General features: G+C 38.3%; 2 long non-coding RNA genes across 2 annotated transcripts in view; one reads left to right on the plus strand and one right to left on the minus strand.

The window, feature by feature from the left end:
• Positions 1–3,478: 3,478 nt before the first annotated feature.
• Positions 3,479–25,312, minus strand: part of LOC135306332 (uncharacterized) — a 38,904-nt gene continuing 17,070 nt past the window's right edge. Inside the window, exons 3-4 of the long non-coding RNA XR_010367137.1 lie at positions 5,087–5,184; positions 3,479–3,629 (exon numbers count right to left, since the gene is read on the minus strand). This is a non-coding gene — a long non-coding RNA (uncharacterized LOC135306332). The remainder of the gene's footprint in view (positions 3,630–5,086; positions 5,185–25,312) is intronic.
• Positions 12,549–14,692, plus strand: LOC135306339 (uncharacterized). The gene is made up of 3 exons (XR_010367145.1): positions 12,549–12,881; positions 13,138–13,228; positions 14,576–14,692. It is a non-coding gene; the product is annotated as an uncharacterized LOC135306339 (long non-coding RNA).

Raw genomic sequence — 25,312 nt, forward strand, 5'->3', positions numbered from 1 at the left:
AAATTAATACTCCAGATGGGTGACATTTCTGATTTGTCAGCCTTAAAAAAACAAAACCTAAACTCTTATCTGTAACAACTCTAGTATAAACAATTCTTCTGCCTCACTGGCCCAATGAACTAAAGCATTTATGCTATTTTTACACAGGTGTAGTTTGGTCTACAAACTGCAGGCCCATTTTTATTTTTCTTCACTTGCTGATGAAAAGGTTATGCTCTTGCATCATCTGACCTATCACAGACCTGGCTGTATGTAAAGGGGTGCTCCTGCCCACAAAGTTTGCTGTGAAGTTCCTCAGTCTAAGCAGGAATAAGACCACCTGTCCTAGGGATTCAGTTTGAACCAGTACAAAAGACAAGTTTCCTTCTTGAGGCACAAGGTGTACCACCACTTCATCGCTGATCTGATTTCCAAACTTGTATCTCATGGATTAGAGCCATACTCTCAAACTCTGGGCTCCCAAGCCCTCTGTGGCCCTGGCCTGACATTCAGTGCCCAAGTACAATGCCAGCATCAGCTCTGTGCTGCCTGAATAATTAAATTGATGGGAGAAGAGCAGGAGCCAGAAAGCAAAGGAGAAAGAGGTCCCCAATATCCCCCTAAGGGGCAGCAGATAGGTCACACTGGTGGTGGCTGCCATTGGCCTGCAGAGCTGTAAGGACTGAGCTGCAGCAGTAGGAAGCTTGAAGCTGCAAGATATTCTGAGCACAGCAGTGACTCTCCAGCTCTGGGAACAATGACACAAAACACAAAATATTCCTTCTGGAGCCAGAGTTAAAAATGAGCAGTGCTCTTGTCATGAACACAGCAGAGCACAAAGCCAACCTTTCTGACCCAGATTTTCCTGCTTAATTTATTACAGATTGCATAAAAGCATAGAAATTATAGACAGTGTTTCTCTTTGGGTAAAATATGTAGGTCTATGGCAATTACAGTGAAATGATGAATAAGTATATTTCCAGCAGAACTAGATGTTACACTTTATAGACATAGACACACGTACACATACACACACAAATTCCCCCATGCAGGTACAGATAAAAATTCCCACTGAATGGTTCAAAGTTCATTAAATAGTCAAACCCTTTCACCGACAGTTGTAATAAGAATACAGTGTATTTTGTATTATTTTATTGCACACTAAAAAAATTGTGTAGCTCATAAGGAAATAATTTATGCTATAAAATTTCTAGTATGGAAAATCAGTAAAATGTTATCATTAAGCACTTTAAAAAAACAAATATCCAGTCTCAAGTTTTCAGGACACTATTTCCTGACAATTGCTTGTTTGAATTTATTTTATCTAATCTCCACAAGAAAGTTAATATTTTTTGTAAAATATGTTCACTAGCTTTTTCCCCACTTTCTAAAACTGGCTTTGGTTCTTGTAAATTATAAAAAATAGTGGTCAGGGAACAGACCTTGTTCTGCCTCCTGTGTCACTGTACTCTGAACTTTGATTGTACAAACTCTACAGAAGTACACATCAGGTGTAGATCACTCTCTAGGCACTGGAGTTGTTTGAAACTCTTTTCCCGCAGCTTATATCACTGTGGAAGTGTGATTTCTGCTTTTTAGCAATTTTGGCATCTTTTTATAGTTTGAAGATAATGTAAATTTGTTTTCATATTATTCCTCTCCTCCTCATTCTTTTTTTTTCTGCTTTCTTTGTTTTTTTTTTCCACTGACGATACAGACAGTTGTAAGGCAGAGGGGACAAGCCAAGTGTAGAAAAGAGAACTAAGCATGAAAATAAAAATTCCTTGGCTTTGTGGGTTTTTTTCTCATTTATTTTGCATGAAAATGAGATGCTAACAGCCTTAGCCAGAATTTCAGTTCCTGCCATTGCCTTTAGACTTACTGCACTTCATGAAGTATTACACCAACTTCTCATATCCTCTGAATTCTTTGGACAGGCACTATGTTATGAGGGTTTTGGCCTAAGATGGTGATAACTTGGTCCTGAGGGAGACCTCCTAGATTCTACAGTAAATCAAATAAATCATAACTCTTGAGAATGTGTCTCAGCACGTGCAATTTGGCTACTTTTTGTTTAGGTTGGGTTTGGTTTGGTTTTATTGATGTACCTAAGGAATTGGGGTGGAGTATTAAGAAATTTTTTTAAAACTTTTTTTTTTTTTCACACTGGAAGCACTATCCTCTAAAATTACAGTCTTTAAGGATGTACTTTCAGTGGAGGAGACATAAAGCTAAAGAAACTCTCCCAAATCTTCATCCTCACATATTTAAATTGTGGTACAGCTGAAATCAGCTGCAAAATTTCCATTGCTTCAATGGGACTAAAAGTTCCCTCTGAGAATCTAATCAGTTTTCTTTATACTGTCATTTTTTCCTGCTCCTATTATGAATACTGCTGCAATTTGTCTGCACAGACTCCTCCATAGCTTTCCAGCTCCAAGTGCACTCCTGATTTAATTTAGCTCATAAGCAACTACATTTTTTGTTCTTCCAATATATTTCTCATAATGGTACCATTTTCACAAATAGACCCCAGCTCAGTAAAATTTTTTCTGTCTAACATTAGTAAAAGCAGACAGATTTTCCTCAGGATACAGTCCCTAATACTTTGTTTCCATAGCTAGTGTTCGTTTCCAAGCTATGTTTTTCTGCATATCATTAAAAAGATTGAAGGAGCCTCTTCAATACAGCTTATAAAAGGAATTCAGATTCTGAACCTCCTCCTTTTTCTCCTACAAATACTAATCCTCTTTTAGAAGTGTGGAGCTTCTCCACTCCCACTTAATGTTGAAATTCATGCATTAATTCTGCCAAGGATAAAAAAGTATGGATAATAAATAACAGTAGAATTATGTGGTAAATCTTAGATGCTCTGTTTATAATATTCTAAAATGGGTTTAGCAGATAGTATTCAGTCATCATGCTGCAGAATGCTACATATAATATAATCTTAAAGAACTGATCTTGCCTTTTCTGGTAACTTGTTTTGCAATATCTAGAATGATAGCACACCATGGACTTATTTGCTCATCAAGTCACTGGAGGGAGCTAAGTAAACACATCAATTATGGTTAAACAGAATTAGCAGCAAGAGCAGACAATAACAGATTCTAAACTATTTGTTCCAAGCTACAGCCTAGAAAGACTATAAAGCCCTGAAAGGCTTGACGAACAGAAAATAATATCAAGCTAGTTTAAATATTTAGAAAGAAGAATGCAGTTGTTGCTGCTCACTGGCAGGACATTCCTTAGGTGAATCAACAACTTGAAACAAATTTACAAGGTAGATGTTCAATTGAAGAAAATCTACTAATATTCATTCAATGAGATTGTAAAATCAGCTGGTTAATCTGACATGTATATGTAATTGTTGTCACCAACATAACTCCTGAAACTCCTGTTCATTTGACTTATATATGAACTCTGTATTTAAAATACTTGATATTTAAATGAAGCCAACAAAATAACAGGAAGATCCATTAGCAGCCTAAGCATTGCTTCAATAGCACATGAGAGGTTACTCCCAAGGGATCACATTACCATGGAAGAGAGGAAGATAATGATGCTCTCTGTAGCAAGGGGTTCACACTGACAAATAGCCAGATTATCACTCTGGTTAAGGCAATACAGTAAAGTGATGCAATGCTGGACTGCAAGGTGGGAAGTAGAGACAAAAAAAAATCTTAATGAGAAAAGACATTTTTGGGAGAAAAATATTCAACAGTTATAAATAACATATCTGGCTATTAATGCACTTTATATCCTGGTTACATAGTGCATCTTGCTTATGTACTGTGAGAAATTAATATTGTCTTTCATGTTTTTATTGGATGTGAGAGAAAGCATTTATTACAAATGTCCGCATCTTTTCTCCCATGAACAACACATAAATTAGCTTTTCCAGAAAAAGTCTGCCAGTTTTGGCTCAATGCCTCAGTGTCATGGTATTAGAGACAGGCAATGAGAAGAACTGCTGGCAGGAGTGTTGTATTACTCTCATTTACACTCCTGACAAATCTGGCCCACTGCTACACTGGCTAAAACTGTTACTGTAGGAAACATAGCAGATAAAACTTCCGAGTGGCAGAGGCAATGTGCTGCATGAATTCAAAGCATCCCCAGCTGAATGAACCTAAATCAGCCATCAGATGGAAAATGTCCTGTCACTGCTGATTTGACCTAAGAGAAAGCCTCTCCTAATCATTACTAATTTCCTGAGTCAGCATGTTCTGTTAATGCCTGCCACTAATCACACAGATTTACAACTCAGTGCAATATTTGTGAACCAAAGGAAAACCCTCTGAGATTGAAGGATTATTAAGCACTGTTATCCCAACACTAAAAAAATACCCAGAATAAACCCCCCACAACCCTTTAAAGACAATGGTGAGCAATGACAGGACTTTGACTTATGACATTATCATAAGATAAGAAGCATCACATCTAAGGGAGGAAAACAATTACTTAGGGCTGGCTACGTGTGTGGCAACATGTCCGTTACCTATCTGCTAAATATCAAAGCTCCTGCAGTCCTTCCTCACTATCCCTGTAAGTTGGAAATCAGCTTTGCCATTTATAACACATGGCATTTCACTGAGGCACCCCATTGGGAGATATTTTTAGACTACAGAGGAGAGATTTGTTGGCTAATAACCTTGCAGCATTCCCGCATTATGTTGGTGGAAGAGTCACTGACAAAGTAACAGTGCAAACACTGCTTTTCTGTCATACCCTTGTTCTTTGTTAAATTCATCACCTTCAACCAAGAACTTCTAACAGCTGAAAGTTCAGAAGTCTGTAAAAATAAAACGCCTATGTGCAATGTCTTGGATAAAATTCTGTCAAAGATCACAAGGTTAGGATCTGATGAGGCAAAAATTTTTCCTATAGGAACAAACAATACTTAATTAGACCTACAGATCTGATCCATTATGTGTGTGTATGTTTAAAATCACTCTATTGCCTCCTGGTGCCCATTTTTATCTTGCTTTGTCAAATTTTTTTGTATAATTAGGTTACTTACTATCATCAATGGACATTTTATGGATGTGGTTCAATACCATATACAAGCATCATCTCACATTACAGCTGTATAAAAACTACTCACATTACTGAACTCTTGTGGACAGGTTGCAGGAGAGGACCCACAGCTTCTGGAACATAAATTTACTTCATTATGTTCATTAATGTCTCCATGCTGCTGACCTAGAGAGCAGAAGAGATAATTATTAGGTGTGTTCAGCACCATTTCCCATTGAAATTAGTTTGCCATACCAGAAGCAGAAAACAAGCTCTGCAAACCAGGTACAGCCCCCATAACTTCCCACTGAAGCAGAGTGAGTACTATGAATTCAGCACATTTCAAATACTGGTTATATTGTTCATGCAATTTAGCTTTTGCATTGTGTAGATATCTCATGCCTCTTTCATTAGCTGAAGCAATTAAAGTACAGTCAGACATAAGATTTATATTTTCATATTCCCTCTTTGTGCGATTCATTTTGAGATAATTAAAATAATTTTTCAGTGAAGCTGTCACAGCATAATGAAAAATGTTATGGGAATATAAACAAGACTTGTAAACATTTTATGAGGGGTTTTTTTTTAAGCGTGAGGTATCCTCAACAGCTTTAAAAAAATCACAAAGGATTCCCAAGGTGAAGAAAGAACTATAATGGGATTTTTAAAACTCAGCTAACAATTACATGAAAATAATTACTTTCCCAGAAAAGAAATATATGAGGAAAACATCAGCTGATTAAAATAATTCAGGATTTTTCCCTCCTATTTTCTCTCCATGATTATTACTGTACCTGTCCAGATAACAGAACAGACAATGTAAAACAGCACACATAATTTCCTGCATTAGCTGCTTTAATCTGTTGTGATTGAGAATGTATTTCTGGACACTGTCCAGACAGGCTTCTGGCAATCAGAACAGTGAGGAGACCTGATATACCTTGTTAATTCTCTTAAGGCTAAATCCCACAGTCCTTGCCCAGGCTAAATTCTCATTGAGAGTTTTACTTAGGTTAGATTGTGACCTGTTAACCTTAACATCTTGAATTCATAGTTCTTTCATACACACTTTTTTTTTCTTTAAATGAAGTATCAGGTTCACCTAATATACTGATACAAAAAGATAGTCCTTGGTACATTTCAAGTCATGTGTCTTGTGCCACTGGGGAACAGTGCTGGAAAAAATGTTTCTGCGAGTTATGGGATAGTTAAACTGCTGTGAAAATATGGAAATAGAAGACACGCATTAGTTCATTCTCTTCCCCATTTCTCAAGCAGATATGTACAGGAAAAACACTGAATCCACATACAGCACCATTTACATTACTAAATGCAGGACTAAAGAAGTTTTCTACAGCAATTTTCTTTTCAGTTTTGTCCCACTTCATTTACTGTCTATTCCTCTAGAGACTGGTTTACAGTTTAGTATTTTTCTTTCAGCCATCCTTGTGTCCTTTAGCAGTCTGGAGTTTTTTTTTTTACCTCTGGTAGTAGCCACAAGCCAATGTGAGACTGAGGAAGTACCATTCATTTAAAAAATACATTTCAAAAAAATAATATATACCTTAACAAGGCACCTCTTGCTCCTTCAAATATTGGTTTCAGAACTCCTCTCCAGTAAGTAAGCAGGTATCTTGCCATGTCAGTTGCTTTTCTCAACAACTCTACTACTTTTACTTATCTTTTTAATTAAAAACAGTAAAAACACCAGTAAAGGAAAAGCTAAGTGTTTCTGCTCTTCTGGTGTCATTGACATCAAATCCATCATTCAATATCAATCAAAGCTTTTTAATTTTTTTCAATTTTCTCTTCAGTACATTCTGATGCTTGACATTTGTGAAGTTCCTCTCTGTATCTCTGCCTGCAAGTCCTTACATGACCGGAATCACTACAACCTCCATATTCCTTATCATTTATGGCTGGCATTAACACCTCTGTTTGTTTGCTGGACTTTTAGCCACAGCCCTGTTTTAGTCTTCACTTTGTACTTTGCGAAGCTGCAGGCATTAAAAGCCTTCTACAGGTTAGTACAGCAGATAAGACATCTAGATACCATCAGTTTGCTGCAATGGAGGCTGGATTTATTTCAAGGTTTACCATGTGCCTTCTGTATCTTTGCTTTCATAATTTAACTTACTTATATGCCTTCTACTGCTGCAGAGAAATAGACTTTCTGCTTGGAAATGCTTGCCATCAAAGACATGATGTAGATAAAATTAGCTTTGAGCTAGATGGCCTAAAGAACAACAGTGTTAGTGAGAAAATAGGAGAAAATTCTACATTTAACTGCAAACCCAACATAGCCTATAGACATAACACACCCAACATACCCTAAACTTTCACTTCATGACAGACATTCTTGAACCCTGAACCTTCCTTCCTTACAGATGACACTAGAACAGCCCAAGAGAGCACAAGCCAATGGCTCAGTTCCGTGCAGAAAGTTCTCTATAAACAGTTATTCTTAATTGTATGAATTTTCCATTACTTGCTCCTTCCTCTGTAACTCATACAAATTCTGCTGTTGAAAATTGCACACTTGGAACTAGATAGCAGCAGCACTTCAGTAACTATTCTTAAACAGAGTTTGACGTTGTGCAATTTTCTCTTTAAAAATAATTTTTAATCATCTACTGTTTTTCTTTGTTACTACTGATACTAAAGCCACCTGTGCAACTCAGAGTGTAAAGTTAAAATCTGAAGGAAAACCCCACACTTTCTGTGTTTTGCAGTAGGCAAGCACTTAGAAGGAATCAGACAACCCAGTTCACAGCACTGCCCTATTTGAAGACTTTATGATTAAACCAATGATGCATCTAGCTAGATGTGTGAGTATCAGAGCTAGAGAAACAGCTTGAAGAAATAAATCAACAATTTAGGGTTTAAAGGATTTGATTCATGCCCTAATGAGAAGCCACAAATAATCATGAACTCTCACTTTGTTTTATGAGCATTCATTGCTATTCTGTTGGATAAGAATATGTTGTTTTTAGATAATAGTCCATAAAGAAAATGTCTTGTGTAGTAAATAGAACAAAATGTTTCATTTTCTTAGTAGAAAAAAAGTTCCAAGTTACAGTCATTGGGATTGCTGTATGCACTGAGCGAAAGTCTGATCCTCCTTTCCAAACCAACAAAGATTCTAAAGGAAGGAACTAAGCTGCAGGTAGTGCTCGGAAGATCAGTTAGTAGAGACACACTTTTCCTTGGAAAGAGTGTTTTGGCCAGCATAGTTTTCATCTTTTTCATAAACACAGTGAAAAACTATCACTAAGAGGGGGTTCTACTGGTACAATCATGCTCACAGTTGGTACTTGCCAGCAGGAAAAATGCATTTTGAAAAACAAAGGGGATGAGAAGCTCTGTTCTCTCTCAGAAAAGAATAAGAGAGAAAAAACCAGACCAGAGTAGAACAAAGAAAACATGTGGCAAGCAACTTTATCTCCTGTTTTCCTCTGTGAGCACCTAGCAAGGGGAACCCTCATGTTACCTGCAGGTTCTCATTCATACAGAACCTCTCCTTTCACACACACATCCTTGTTCCTCACTTTGCAGGTCTTGCTTTCAAAAGAGGAACAAGGCTGTCCAGGGTATCTACAGCCTTGGAGTGCTCACAGGGGAAATACTCTTCTCCTTCTCAAATGCCCTGGCAGCCCAGCCACGCTCCTCTTTCACAGACATGCATTATGAGTTAGGGTGCCATCTGCCCCACCCCTCGGTCACCCTTTAATCATTCACCACAGCACAGACACACACGTCCTAACAACTTCATTTCTGTCATTTCTCAGAGCCCCCACAGAGCCACATTTCTGCCTGGCATCTGCAAGGGCAACCTAACCAAGTGCAAGCCCTGCAGAGCCCCAGCTCTTCAGCAGGACTGCAGCACTAATAATGAACTGTGAATAACACTAATAAGGAACTGGGAACTAATAATGCAAGAGCTAGCAAGGACATTGATTAACAGACATTGCATCAGGATACGTCAGTATGATTGGAACTGCAGGATATTGGAACACAGATATTAAATACAATTAAGAAAACAAAGCTCTTTGCCAAGAAAATTCAAATTTCCAGCAATTTTTTTTCCGTAAAAGGAAAGCAAAACTGTCCTTTGAGACTTTCTTACTGAAAAGAAAGAAAGATACTTACTGGACTTTTTTAAAAATAGTCTCCTTATTTCTTCTAAAAGTGCCATGTTTTATTTTAGGACAAAAAAACCCCACACATACCACAAAAGATGCTAAAAATTTCTATTCCAATCAGCTTTCTCATAAATATCTGCTATCCTAAACAATGTTTCAGATACATTATCTAACCTGGGAAAGCTAAAGACACATTTGAATTTCCCAGCAAATATAAAATGTAGCTTAAGCTAAAATAATTCAGCAGCAGTTTCTACTTTCCTTTTTTTGTCCATAACTTAGACATGCGGGTATTCTTCATATTTCTTTTTCTCCTGAGTCTAATCTGACATTTTCTTCCAAACACACACCATTTAAATCCCAAAGAAGGCCAGAAGCAAAATTTCTGACTGGTAGAACTCTACTGAAGTCAAGAGGAATTTATCCCATGCGTATAAAGATCTGGGGGCACAGCTGTAGCTTAAAAAGAAAGCAGAAAATTTAAAGCACTCCAGACACAAAAATGAATTGTAGAAGTTTGCTTAAATGGGTAAATTAATGAGCTTCAGTATATAATCCTGATTTACTGCTCTGAAGCTGTCACCTGCCATATAGGATATCCTCACAGCCTTGCTTGTCTTACAGTTACAAAGGAGCTAACCCTACTGTAGTGGGATTTCAGCAAATGAAAATTAAATCTACAAAGCCCAAACATATTTATTTGAAAATTTAAACACAGTGTATTTAAAGATAAAAGAATAAACCTCCTGCACAAAAGATTTACATGAACCTGACTAGTATGACATTTTCTTCATTTAAAATTGGCTGCTGCATGAGTAGCATAACTAATGAAATGGTTTTCTTATAGATTTGTCCCCTACTGTCATGACCTAGTTCCTGCAGCAATATTTCCAGCTGCATCCTGCAAGAGACAGCTAGAAAGCAGAGTTATAGCTAATCTGACAGTGCACAAATGCTAATTGGATGGTCAGGTACATTTTGACTGATTAGCTATAGCCAAATGTTATATATAATGTGAGTTCTGTCAGGGCGATCTTTCTTTGGACAACTCTTTTCTAGTCACAGGCCAAGTCTCCCAGATTTTTTACCCATTTAGACACCTTTGTGTCCTACCTATTCCTCTTTCAGTTTTCACTGAAATTACCTCCTGCCCTCAATATAGGTGGAGGCAGAACTGACAATCTCTGCACAATGGAAGGGTTTTGCTTGGGCACCTGATGAACAAATATGAACGATAACATGTGGAAATACCTCACAATCCCTGTCACTACAACAAAATCCTTCATTTAAACACTGCAGGATTTCTGTCCTTAATCATATTCAACCACAATGAGAGGCAGCAAATGTGTAACCACAAAGGAGTTTCTTGTGCTGCTGTTGCCACTGCATGTCCCCTGCCTGAGGACAAGCTGAGGTAACAGGATAGCCTGGTCATGTCAGAAGTCATCCAGTTTGAAGGTTTGAAGTATTTCATAGGGTTAGAAATGGGACTTGCAGTGGGCTCATTAGTGAGGAATACACTGATTTTTTAAATTTTATTTTTAAGGGAAAGCCTTAAGGAGATGAAGAATTGGAGAGCAAATAACAATCAGGGAAGCTGTGAAGCAACAGAGTCTTGTGAGTCTGTCAGAACATTTTATAACATTGAAGGCCAAACCCAGATAATCTGTATCAGCAAGGCAACCACGTGGTGAGAAATGCTGTCATGAGTCCTAAGTGCCATTTCTCTGAGCAGACAGGATTTGGAAGTCTAGAATTCTTCCTTGCCATTCGTGAGGATTAAATAAAAGACTGTGGGTGGATGTATCCAAAATGCAGGACAATTTCCTTATCCTTCCACCCTGGAAGCATGAGGGTCTCAGGAGAAATTTTTAAAATACAAGTTGACAAAGTTGTCTCATTAAGGGGGCTAACAGTTTTTTGTTATCTGTCTGGAAATCAATGCACTTTGTGGAAAGCTTTAGCTGCTCCTAAGGTCTGATCTATGTGTTTTCCCACCACATTAGATTTTGTTCCAAGTCAGATAACCACAATTTGGAAGAGGGTGGAGGGGGGGATGGGAAGGGAGAGAGAGGATGGGAGGGTGTAGGTTATGTCTTGGACTAAAGACAGTACAGTAGCAATTGCCTCCCAATTACTTTAATTACCTATTTCCTCTGGCTAGGCAATGTGATCACAACTCAAGGCTGCAGCTGTCAACACAAAATAATACAGTAAAATAATTTAACATATTCAAATATTGAGTGATATCTTTGAAAAAGGCAATGTAGGAGTTGTGCCACCCAGTGGAACAACTAAGAAGAAAATACTGAACACAGAAAGTTCTACAGTGCTCAAACTGCAAATACCATGGCATCATTTGGACCATGGTTGTTAATTCAACTTTTTATTCATTGTTCTTCTGAAAACTCATCAGAAGCTACCAATAATTCTTTGGCAAAGTATAAAAATACAGTTTAAAGTAGGATTTTAAGGAGGTGTGATCCTTTGCCTTTTCTTCTTTATCCTTCATGGCTGTATAAAGATGTGATTTTTGAAAGATTTGTTTGTAATGAATTAAAATGTTCTGCCTCAGCCGTATTACTTCTCTCTTAATATTTGGCAGTACATTAATTTCTATGGAGTATTTCTGCAAGAGTTTAATTAAGGCTGACAACAAGAAGCCAACGAGTAAAGACAGTAGCACTGGTCTCAGCAAATACTGTAGTTGCATTATGCAAAGTGCAAGCAATCCCATTCCCCATATCCAATAATCAAAGCAGCACATCCTTAATAAGTGGTAAGGAAACACTTATTAAGGATGTCTAGCAACATCAGCCTAAGGACATGCATTTTAGAGACTTTCAAAAGTCTCTCCTAGGGACAAGAACTTAAGTGAATAAGATGTACTTAGCCTGTGCTTGTGACAAAGTTTTTCCTATTATGTTATTTAGAAAGACATTCTTTGTCCCACATATTTGAGAAAAAAACCCCAAAAAACTGAGAAAGGCATTATAAATCTCTTGGAGGCATGTCCTAGTAACAGGAAACGCTGGCTCTCTTTAAGTCCCCAAGCTGTAAACTGAAGGACTGGAAGACTCTAAGTGAAGCTGCAGCATGGGATGAACACCTTCTCTCTTGCATGGGCTATCAAAGCAGGAGGCAGTCAATGCTTTAGCAAGTGCCAAAGGTAACATTTAAAATCCTTCTGCTGTGTAGGTGATAAAAAGCCAGAGTCCTTCTCTCCAGCAGCTATCAAAGCCCAAACTCCTAGATATGCTAATATGCTGATGCCATCATGTATTTGTCATTGTACACGCTTGGTATGAGGTAAAGCTTTCTACATAAACCTTACATGCTTGTTCTAGTCCGTGTCCATTTGTGATGTAATCCTGTAAGTTATCTTTGTGAAGAACATCGAATGGGGCACTTTTGCTTTATCAGTGCTTGGGCTTTGTCTGTTTTAAAAGGCCTCCAAACACAGTGCCATGATATCAGGCACAGAGGAACTCCAGGCATTTTTTTCTGAACCCTTGAAAAGCATGTTAAACTAGCTTACTCTTGGTTCATTAAACATGTTGCCATACTGCCAGGTGACCTTTCAGTTGCAAATCTCTTCAAAACTACTTCTTCTTGCATCAGCTATTCAGCATGTTCTCAGATTGCAGACATTGTCTTATCATTTTATAATCATCATAAATCATAGGATAAGAAGGACCATGTTTATTAAGACAAAAGGCAATGTGAATATGTTCCTTTTGGGTATGTATCTAAATATTTACTGTCAAATATGAGACTAACATCTAGCTTCAAAAAGTGGAAGATTTGCATTTTGAGGGCTTCCACTCAGTGCATTTAAGCTTTGCATGTATTGAAGTGCATGCATCCACCAACACAGACAGAAAAAATACATCAGGAAAAACATCCAAATAAGTGCAAATATTTTTTTGAATGAAAGCATAATTCTGATTTAATGAGCACATTTGTAACAGCAGTAGCCTCCCCTCTTTCTATGTAGAAAAGGATCCTGTGATGAGAGGCCCAGGTACAGAGATGAAGAGAAATCACCAGCTGCTCCTCTCAGCCTTGGCATTGCCTATGCAAGACAAGTAAGAAATAGCAAAAGGATCAATGGTGATAAATATATTGTCAGTGACCACTGTTTTGTTCTTAAAATTTCACATGTATGATGATTTCAAGGCTCCTGAGACCTCATGTAACTTGCAAATATCCACATAGCTGTGATCACATAAGAAGCAGTAAATTTTCACATTATGTTCATGATGAAAAAAAAGCTGAAGACAGTTTTTAATTTATTCCTATTTCACAGTTATGAGTCAAAACTCATATTCTTTCAGGCTGGAGGCTTCCTTAGCAGACTCATTGGAAATACTAAGGATTGCAAAAAGCAAGTAAACAAAGACACAGGAAGAATTTGGTTTTGAACAACCCATATGTAATTTACACAAACAGCATTTATGGATGAGTTAGAATTGTCTATTTGCAAGTAGATAGTTCTGCTTTTTATTTCTAAAAAAAAGTCACAATTTGGCAAAAATAATTTGATTAATTCATTCTTTAGATGCAGCGCCTTCATTCCAGTGTTACTCCCATAGCTTTCAAGTTAAACCACACATCTTTCATCTTCATATACAATATCTTAAATGTTTTGCATATTTTTTGTTCAAAAAATTACCAGTCTTTCAAAGACTAGATAACAGCATATTCAAGTGTCTGTGCACTGACTCTAATGATTCTAGGCAATATTTCAGCCACAAAAAAGGATTTTTCTGTTTACATGGTGTTATCCAAGTGAAGTTATTGGGCTGACTCGGGTTTTTGTATTATTACCTTTTGAGAGAGTTATGGATCTCAATTCATGGAGCTTGTATACTGGGAAACAGAGCAGAGATTCAGACTGAGGTCACACATATGGGTACATTGCTTAGAGGAAGAGCCAGCAGGGAGTTATTAGCCAGCAGCAAGACTATGCTGGATAGGTGACCACAGAACTTTCTCTGGGAGCATTCTCTCAAGTTGCTTCGTTGAGAGTTACTTGGAGTTACAAAACCACAGTTTGCTCTAATGTTTCATACTTGTGAAAAAAGGCTAATGAGGTAACTACTATAGAGTCTTTCATTGCTATTCACCTAATTCAAAATATTATCTGCCTTATTGAATTATTAAGGTGGTCCTAAGGGGTTCTGACTAAGTGACTGGGAACTCAGCAGTCAGCCTGGCTTTGTGTGATCTGCTAGTCTCTTCCTCCACAGTCTGCCACTCACACTCCTCTTTCAGCCCCTAAGGAGTGAAGAGATGGTTGGCTGAATTTAGCATCTTACAAGTGTGCTCAGGCACTGGAGCATGGTTATGTGAATCTGACATGGTGAGCTAGTGGAAAAATGCAGCTGGTTCAGCAATCACAACAAAATAATCTTTGAATGCTGTTCCTCTAGGCTCCTGTTTCCAGAGGATCCCAACTAGAGGGTTTGCAACAAAACAAAGCAAATCTGCATGCCAGAATGCAAAGCAGAACACCCTAATATGGGTCAGTACATCCACCACCTCATGACAGAGCCGGAGATCTCACTGCTTTAAGGTGTGTACGCTTTAACTAACAGCTACTCTGATTAGATATTCTACCTTGTGCTGTGATCTTCATTTTCTTAATAGTATCCATATGTATTTTCACATTTTTCTTGACGCATTTGTGAGAAGAAAGGGGTAATATAACCAACTTTAAAGGCAAAATTTGGAGTGAAACATTATGAAAAAAACTTTATTTTTCAGATCTGTCGAGTAGACAGACTATCTTACCTTAAAAGACAGTCACTCTTGTTAAAACCTGTGTAGTGCCCCATTACCAAACCTTGGCATGGATACTTAGGGAAGAGCTACTCCAAACACAGGAATTCAGCTGAAATAATGTCCTGAGATCATTTAACTACACTTCTATATGAAACTAAGCACATCTCTTAGTCTCTTCAGGGTTAGGGAGAGAAGTCCAACTTTAGATTTTTCATTTTTCCCTTGTTAACAGTGCTAAACCAGAAGGCACACCGACCTACATTCTGAAATTCACCTGACAATACTGGCAGCTCAAGACTAAACATGATTCTGCTTGAAAGTTGATGAGCTTCTACACTTCTTTACTCAGATTTGTGTAAGATAGGAAAAGATCTTTACCCCAAGGCCCCTTATTTACTAAGAATAAAGAAATTAGCATAGGAGCTGCCATTTATCAGAAAAATAAATTCTTTATTCCAGGTGATGGTTTACACAATAATCATGGATTCTTCTTTCTTGTTTTCACATTGTATAGGATTCTTTTTTCACATTATATAGAAGCTTAACTTTCTCTGTACTTTCAAATGCTTTGAGGACCCTCTTGAAAAGACAGGTGGCATTTATTATGAAATAATGTATAGAAATACAGGGGCAGGGAAGAGCTGATCATGACTTAAAAGTAGATTTCACTGTACTGTGGAAAGGCCTGGTTCTGCCATTGGAAGAGGACATCTCTGTTTCCTGTTTAAGTCCAGGTAAACTTCCTGTTCATGTATGCTCCCCTGTGGTCTGAGGTCTCCAGGGTGCTGCTTTGAACAAGAAGCCAGACTAAGTGACCTGCAACACTCCTGACCACCAGCTCTGTGACCTTGTTTCTCATTTCTTTCATATTATTCCTTACCCTCTTCACCCACCCAAGCTTCTATGGCAGATATTTAATTTGTAAATTAAATATTTGTCCTAGAGAAATTTCCTTTGTCTACTTGCAACTATTATCAGCTGGCTGACATATCTGGTGTGCCAGTATGTCATAAACTGGCTGCTCAGCAAGAGTAGCAGCAGTGATGTACACTAAGGTTCTGTTCATGAGAGGAGACCAGGAGGCACACACAGGAAAGAAATTAAAGAGGTCTGCTGTAATTCACGAGGGATCTTGTGCAGTCCACCTGCTCTTCCTAGCAAAAGCCTAAGGAATGATATGACAACAGCCAGCCAACATTAAGACATCATGAAGTAACTAAGGTCAAGAGGCATTTATGATGACATCTGTTATTATGAGAAACTGTCTAACTAGAATAATCTCACTTAGATAAGTGTGTCTGTGCCATGAAAATTGATCTGACAGCAATACCAGTTACTGTCAAGAACCTCACCATAAGCCTGTGCAATAAAAAATGTAACTTAGCAGTCACTGTCCTCCCTGCTCCAGAGGTGACCAGTGTAAATCAAGAGCTTACTGTATCACAGATGAGCTGAGTGACTTTAATGAGAAATCTTGTTCTTATGGATTACTGTTCCCCTGCCACATCTTGTCAGCAATTTTTCAGAAAATTATTCTACCATTCCCAATTGCAAGGAAACAGATGGCACATGGAGGAAACCTCTCTGATGTGTGATGTCTTGGAAAAACAAGAATAAATAAATTAAAGACCAGAGGCCAACACTAAAATTGTCTTTTCTCAGTGTCTTGGGTTTGTGTGTCAAGGTTTTGGTAGCAGTGGCTACCACTGACAGAGTCTTCAGGGGCGGCTCCATGAGGAACAGCTAGGAGCTTCTCCCTTATCTGCCATGCCAACCAGCTTCAAGATGGACCCACTGCTGGTCAAGACCAAGCCATCAGCCATGGTGGTAGCACCTCTGGGATAAGAGATTTAAGAAGGAGCAGAAAAACAGACAGAGAACTGAGAATATGTGAGAGAAACAACCCTGACACCCAGGGCAGTGGAAAAGGAGGTGGAGGAGATGCTCCAGGAGTCAGAGCTGAGATTCTCCCGCAGCCTGTGGTGACAGGCTGTCGCCCTGCAGCCCATGGAGGTGCATGGTGAAGCAGCCCTTGGGGAACCCAAGGTCAGAGCAAGGGGATACCCAAAGGAGGCTGTGACCCCATAGCAAACCTATGCTGGAGGAGGTTCCTGGCAGGACCTGTGGCTCCATGGAGAAAGGAGGCGACCCTGCTAGGGCTCATGACCCCCTAGGGGACCCATGCTGGAGCAGGCTGCTCCTAAAGGAGTGTCTCCAATTTGGGGGACTCCATGCTGGAGCAGGGGAAGAGTGTGAGGAGTTGTCCTCCTGAGAAGGAAGGAGCAGCATGAGCAATGTGTAATGAGTTGACCACAACCCCCATTACCCCATCCCACTCTGCCACTGGGGCAGCAGTAGGTAGAGAATTCAGAGGTGAAGTTGACCTTAGGACAAAAGGAGGGATGGGGAAAAGATGATACTGGATTCAGGTTTTATTTATCATTATCCTGCTCTGGTTTGATTTATAATCAATTAAAATTATTTCCCCAAGTCAAGTCTGTTTTTCTGTGACAGTAACTGGTGAGTGACCTCTCCCCAGATCTTGACCCATGTGTGTTTCATAATATTTTCTGAGGGGAGGATAGAGCAGCTTTGGTGGGCTCCTGGCATGCAGCCTGGGCCAACCTCACATGCTAGGCTGCGTGTGAGTAATAATTTTCTATTTAACACTTAGATAGGGCAGTCATTGTTTGATCCACATTTAGATGATTCTTGAAGCAGCTGCCTAAGCAATATAGCTGTTTTCTCAATGTGGAACAACATCAGTAGAACAATCTACTGTAAGGTATAGAAACAGATGAAACAATATTAACAGGAATATATGAATTTTCTTGGATTTTTAAGTATCTGAACAAATGCCAGAGCATCTATATTTCAGTCATAATTTATACATAGGCATATTGCATATGCATCTATGCATATGAAATCCATCCATGAGATCATAAACACTCAGTAAAGCATATTTATAACCACTCTTGCTAGTTCAATGAACGCTAAACTTTGAGAAGTAATATAGTATGCTACAAAATGAATATCTGAGTAGCAGAGAATGGATACCAAATGTATTTCTTTTTTTTTTCCATGCTTCTCAGCTGTGTAACAGAAGAAAGAAGGGAAAATTTTCCTAAAGGCAAGAGTTATACACAAACTTGCAAATAACATCTTTAGCAACTTACAGCTGGGTAATAAGTAGAGAAATAGCATTTTTTCTTATTGAGGTATTATGGGAAAGTTCAGTTCTTTTGTATAACTACAGAGTGGCTTCCTTAGAGGAGTAGTTAATTCAAACATACTTGGCACAGTTTTAAACAATCATTACTTCTGCAAGCTGCATGAAGAAAAACCTCTGAGTAAAGCACTGCATAGATATGTAATGCATGAACATTCTCTTAAAGCCATCAAAATTGTGCCACTTCTAGTAAGCTCCTGGAACAGTTTCTCTACTAGTATGTGATTTCTTTGATCAAAAGAACAGTGCTGTGGAAGGAGATTGGGTACTGTTACAGGATAAGTAATAATTCAGGGGATGCCCTGAGACTCTGCACCATTGACAGTTATGCAGCTGGTCTTTGGTTGTTCTGAAAAAGTCTGCACTCCTGTAGATGATGAAAGCAAATCAAGTACTGGTGCAATTTTGCAGACTTTTGTTCCCTCTCCAGGGACACTCTTGGAGCGTAAAATCAGGATAAAGATCTGATTTTCCAGATAGAGGTATTTTTTCTTAAAGTACTGATGAGATTTTGACACAATGTTGAGATCCTGCCCCTCCATGCAAGTATCTCGGCAGCTGTAGCCAACAACCTGCAGCTGACATAGCTGTCACTGGAGGAGTTCAGGCTCCCCAGACAGCAGCAAGAAAAACAAAACAAAAATACATAACAATTGGAGACAAAAAAGCCCCCCAAAAAATTGGATACAAAGCTCTATCTGAAATCTGTCTAAGCAGTGTTTATCTCACTGGCAATGCCACAAAGGTCAAGAGCCACTGAACCACCCATGCCACCATGAATTCCCTAGAAAAACTCCTGGATCTGTATGGATCATACATTAAAGAGAAAGACAAAGCTTTTGCTAGAACCAGCCCAGTAGCCTAGCAGTTGTCACCGAGCCTATGAAAGTTTTGATGAGAGCAGACTGTGTTTTCTCTTTGTAAAAAATGAACAGCTTTGATACTACCTTTCATATTTTCATAAGTTTTAAATAAAGTAATTACATCCAGTCTTGTCTTCCATGACACAATCTATTACTTTTCACCTAAACGCAGCTCTGCTGACACCTTCAGCATATCAGAAAAAGATATTCTCGTGGCAGTTAAGATGACAACTGTGTTGTTCTGTTTTGTGCTGGCTACATGGCAGTTGCTGCGATGCAAACAACCACTTGTCTTGCAGAGCCCTGCAGAGGATATGACTCAATACTCTCACACAGGTAGTTTATTAGTCATGACCACAAGACCATGGTTTTATGCTATGATAAGCTCTGACTCCTGCTATTTCTATTATGCCCATGAGATTTTGAGGATGATACATGGGAACAGTCAATTGTGAATGAGAACAAGGTGCCCCATACTGAGATATTATCTGCTGTACTACTGTGCATTTTACAGATGGATTTCCAGAAGCAGCTGAGCTTTTCTTTTTTCTGACGTACATAATGTTCATGACTGCGGTGTCAAAGATCAGTTAATACGTAACTGAAATAAACTGAAATAATCATACAGTTCCCCTCCTACCTCTGTGTTGCTATCAACACTGGTGTTTGCCCAAATATATCCCAGAAGGCATTCAGACTTGATTACATTTACCAAGACATAGAGAATCCATCACTTTACTCAGTATTTTACTGTATTTGGCTCACTTTAATTTTTAAAGTTTGTTTCCAGCTCACTAAGTCATTGATTGTTCTATGTTTCCTCATCAGATCTGGATGAAGCTGTGGGATAACAATAGCTTCAATGTCACTGCTGAGCTGTCTTCTACTGCCAGCAGACCAGAGAAATGTGTTCTCATCATCCAGGAGCTGACTTTTGTTGAAGATTCCTAAGCTTTAATTGATACATTTGCTACCAAGAAATTGCAATAATAAAGGAAGATTTTATTTGTGCCAATATTTTGACACAAAAAATGCTAATAGCCACTTTATTTATATCAGTTTACTGATTCTGCAGAAACTTAAACTTTCTGCTCAATTTTATCACTGGTCATGGATTAGAACCTGCGTTAGGCAAGGGTTTTGAGCAAATTATATGTTAGGATCCATTGGTCTATTAATTAGATATATTGATTAGACAATTTCTCCAAAAGACAATAAATTAACCTTTCCTAAGCAACACACAACCAGCAATACACAATATTTCATCTGATTTCACTGTATCATCTGAGTGAGCTCAAAAAATCTGATGAAGGTTTTCATACAGACATGCAATACAAACCTGTTATTCGGATTATTTAGAGTTAGTTTGAACTGCTCATTTAGCTCATTCAAATACAAGCACCAGTTTTACCAGGATTATTACATACTTAAATATATATATACACACACGCATACCCACATAAGGAAATAGTCCTACCATCCTTAGATCAAAACTTACTGACTTTTATAGGAGAAAATGTATGAGCATAATCACTATTCAGTGGTTTGAACTCTTCCTGCCACAGCAAGTCTCTACTATATGGACCCCATGTGAGAGAGATTTTTCTGAAGTGGCCTTTTAGACTGGCTGTATATAAACTTCATGCCCTGATGCAGTTTCTAATGGCATCTTGAAGCCCCACAGCTACAATGGTCAAGGAAAGACTTCGCCAGAAAGGCAACATTCTTTAAAAAATCAATTAGTTGAGATGTTCCTGCTTGAGAAAGCAAGGAGGCAAATAACAGAAGAATGCTTATATCATTATTATATTATTCATAATGCTATTTATTATGGTACCTAAACTTTTTTTTACATTACTGTTATCAATAATCTTTAAGATTTTTCAGGTGCACAGCACTGATCTCAGCTGAACAGGTTACACTTAAAAGATATGTCACTTTTCTCAAATTGTTTCCACAGCAAACATTATTATCTACGGGTTGTACTTGAAGAATATCAAGATATGGTGACAAGTTCTCTTCTAGAGAAGAAACAGCAATATAAATAAATATAAACAGCCATATATGAGCCAACTAAAAATAAATTATGCTTTATTATGTGGCACATTTTAGGGAAGGTATATTTTCGTTACCATGCCATACTATTATTAGTTTAAATTATTTTTTCAACAGCAAATAACTTTGTAAATTCACTTTAACAAAAAAAAAAGTTACATTTTTCAGAACTTCCACAGCACATACAAGACAGTATTCACGGTTCAAATTCTTCACCCTGTGGGCCAGAAATCACTGGCAGACCAGAACCTGCCCTAAAGTAGTCTATCTAAAGAATACAAAAGAAACTATATATACATATTCTCACATGTGCAAGGAAGCAAGAAAATAAGCACAGGGAAGAAGCAAACATAATAAATATTCATAGTTCAGCAGGTTGTGGCCATTATACAGAAGATTTTCCAGTATGAGGAGAATAATATTGTTGTTGCACACATTTAAAATACCAGTATCAAAATACCAATGTCAAAAAAGCCACGGGGCAGAAAACCACTTTAGTTTCTAAGCCCAAAAGACAGTTATTAAGCCATTACATGCTGATTAAATCTCATTTTAATGTCTAATACAGATGGCTTTGTACAGGCTTTTCTCAGTGTTGCAGGATGAGCCTCACCAGGTAATGCCTTCAGTCTCCTTAGTTGTAAATTCTTTGTTGGCAGAGCTAACTCAAAAGCTGGTCACAGTAAAATTTGTTTTTAAAAGGGTCCCTAAGCTTTTAAAATCCAAGCCAATAAATATGTTGCTTCCATTCTTGTTTTGTTTCAAAATGCCAGAATACCCTAAATCTACAATGAGGGGTTCTGTATAAGTAATGATGTCTATTTCAAAGGGTAAACCAAGGTGATAGGAAATAAAGCTAAGGGGTGTATGTTGTTATCTTGCTGCAAAGATTTCATACCTTCTTGGAGATATCTCATGGGCAGCTCCTCACAGCACTGACTTTTTCTTCTTCTCAGCACAAGCAACAAACTCTATCTCACCTCTCGACCAGCCAACCTGCTCTTTTATAATACCCCTCTTAACTGGATCCAGCTGTGGCCTATTAAGAGCAGGCTTGTTCTTAATGCTTGATAATTAGCACAGCTGTAACTCCTTAGGGGTGAGATTACTTTCACCACTATCTCCAGTCTCCTACCTTCTATCTATCCACAGGTGTATTTATACAGTTGGGAAAGTTCCAGTTTGGGACTTCATTGTGCTTTGTACTCCACAGGCCTTGCACCATAAGACATTGAAGGGACTTTTCTCTGGTAAGGGATATGTCTGTCCACCCTGTGTGAACCTGTCATGATATATGACAGTGGCATAAACAGTCCTTTCCTACCTCTTGGAGCTTTGTGCTGAATAACTTGGCTGAACCTCAGAATCCTGCTGTTGGCATTCAAATGGCACTGAAAACCCTATCACACTAAACTGCACTGCTGTGTTTCCCGTGCTGCTTTAGAATGTCAATGGAATCTTTATCGTTTTGTGTCTAATTGAAATGAGACAGGGAGAACTGAAAAGGTTATATCTTGTGTTCTGTTCACAATCCTGACCTCCTTACCTCATTTCCACTATTAATAGATTTGCATTCCTTAAGACAGTAATAAATGAGGCTAGTCTTGTAAGGAGAGTAGTATCTTTTAATAGCTGTACTGAAATAATGGAAGAAAACAGAGAAGATTGCAGACCCTAAAGGAGCGGGTTGTGTGCTGAATACTCCTCTGTTTTCTTCTGCTACAGTAGCAGTCTAATAAAAAGATAATATAATGTTACCACTCACAAACCATGCTTCATTTGTATCCCTAGATCACAGCTGCAAAAAATCTACTTTAGAAAGGTGACAACTGAGAAGCCATTTTAAAACAGAGAGCAATGGCTTAATATAAAGAGATATCTTTATCTTCCAGTTACACTGCAGAGTCAAGTTCCTCTGGTTGATTAAACAAATAAATGCCTTTCCATAATTCTTTAAATACTAACTAATTCTAGGAAAAAAAATAATAATTTATATTTCAGTTGCACCTCGAATTAAAGATGAGATTTAGCTAGTTTCATCCCTGGGACTTCCCACAGTTCATCTATAGCAATAAATCTTAGTAATACTATGAAATCAAGCTCTTCGTTTTAAAAGCCCATAATTTTTATTTTTTTTTCCCTCAAAGACAAGATTCACCATAACTGACTTCTGTCTTCCACAAATGAGAAATCCTAAACTTACCTCATTGCCTGGACTCCCTGGTAAAAGAACAGACAAATATTTTACAGGGATGACTTACTAGTCTCCATGTCTAAGGCAGGCACTCACAACCATCTGCTGAAAGAGCCTCTCCTGTGGCCACACAAGAAGCCAAGAAAATTCTGTAGGCTGTGGACTAAATGCAAGGGTCTGGTCCCATGTGAGATGCCTTAATATAACAACTGCTGCCCTAGAAGAGCAACAATTTGCCTTAGATGCTGTGTCATACCTGCCAGTCCTGTGGCAGAACCTAAGGGCATTTCAAATGGCAATACATGTCTCTGTTTAGGCAATTGATTACTGTTACAGATAGCTAACTAAAAGCAGTTACATTAAATAAAACTTCAGCAACAGGAAAAATTAGTGAACTTAGTAATGTTAAAAGATCTTCAGGTAAATGGTGTAAAGATGAGACAGAAAAAAGCATAGAAAGCAATGAAGGTGGTTCCTTCTCTTTCTGCTAAGGCAAAAGGCCTTTTTCCCCTACCACTTCTAGGCTTCAACCTGCCTTTCACCCCAGCACTCCCTACTTTGGATGCTAAGGAAAGAGCTTGCCTTGTTTCAACCTGCTTTAACCAGGTTCAAACCAAAGAGAGGAATGCCTGTAATTTCACAGGAGTAGGACAAAATTTGTGTTTGTGTCCTATGCAGTCTCGCTATCATTGCAAGTGGCTTCAGAAACTTTGCACTTGCAAATCCACAATTCAAAATGAAGCCTTCATGAGGTCTGGCCCCTCCACCACAAACAACAGCGTGTTTGTAATCACATGTAATCATCTGACCTGATGTGAATGCACATGAGATGGCACATTTGCCTCTGCGCTTGCAATTTCTTTCAAGGTTTACTTTTAGAACAGGATTTTGCAAAAAACACAGGATTGCGTACACAGTACACACACAAAAAGGAGCGCTGTTGAATAATAAACAGTTCACATTTTCTCTGTTCTCTAAGAGGAAGAAGCATGGGTTGCACATTGCTTTATTTGAGAGTTTCATGGACGTACACTTCATGACTGCAGAAAGTTGGGTTCTGAAGAGATTTCATTTCATACTTTGGATACACATCTTGATTAGATTATTCTGCATCTGCCTCATTTTAAAAGAGGTGTTAAAAACCACTGTCCTATTTCCAAATCTGGTTCACACCCTTTGGTATGCTAAGAATTTTAATACATTTCACATTCTACACTTTACTGTAAGAGTTAACAAATTCTGCACTCAAAACCCATGCTTGTATGTGATTTAATACTGAAAGAGAGAACTGCTTTATATCATTTTACACAGTATGAGCCATATAATAAGCATTTCTGCCCCAACTATATCAGAAAAGTCTGCTTTTACTCACTGAAACATGAGTGTTTGAGGCCCCTGGGATTATAATCCCATTTTTAAACCATGTTTCTCTGAAGATATATTCATTTTCTAATATATAAGAATGCATTAAATCTAACAGACAGTAAATAAAGCAGATGTGAACCATGAACACTTACTTAGAAAATGTGAGATGAGGTAGGATAAGATGATGCTATCTGTAAAGATTCAGGCACCCTTGCCCCAGATTAAGAATAGATGTTTTGAAATGCAAGTATTTATTCTAAATTATTTGGTGCGCCTTGATCCTCAGACAGATTTAACTGCAGTGCAAACCTTTCATATGCCTCCATATGCTCATTTTAAGTTAGCTTTGCATCTGATGAACACTACAGACACTCCATTTGCGTAGTTGGAACGTCAAAAATGTGAAAATCCATATTGAGCAGTAACAGGGCATGCAAGCCACCCACCAAAGAATATGTCCTTTTTGCCAAGAACAAGGAGAGTCTTATTTGAAATAGCTCAAGTGACAAGAGGGTCACAGGAAGGCACAGGACACCAGTTTAGCCAGGCCACATTTTTCCTCCAGAATCAACACCTCCCAAGGTGAAATCAGAGCAGATTGTCTTACACCACAACTGTGCTCTAGAAGCAGTGACAACTACAAACTGACCCTGGCAACACACATATGGGTTGTTATCCG

The sequence above is a fragment of the Passer domesticus genome, chromosome 8, assembly GCF_036417665.1.
Source record: "Passer domesticus isolate bPasDom1 chromosome 8, bPasDom1.hap1, whole genome shotgun sequence".
Lineage (NCBI taxonomy): Eukaryota > Metazoa > Chordata > Aves > Passeriformes > Passeridae > Passer > Passer domesticus.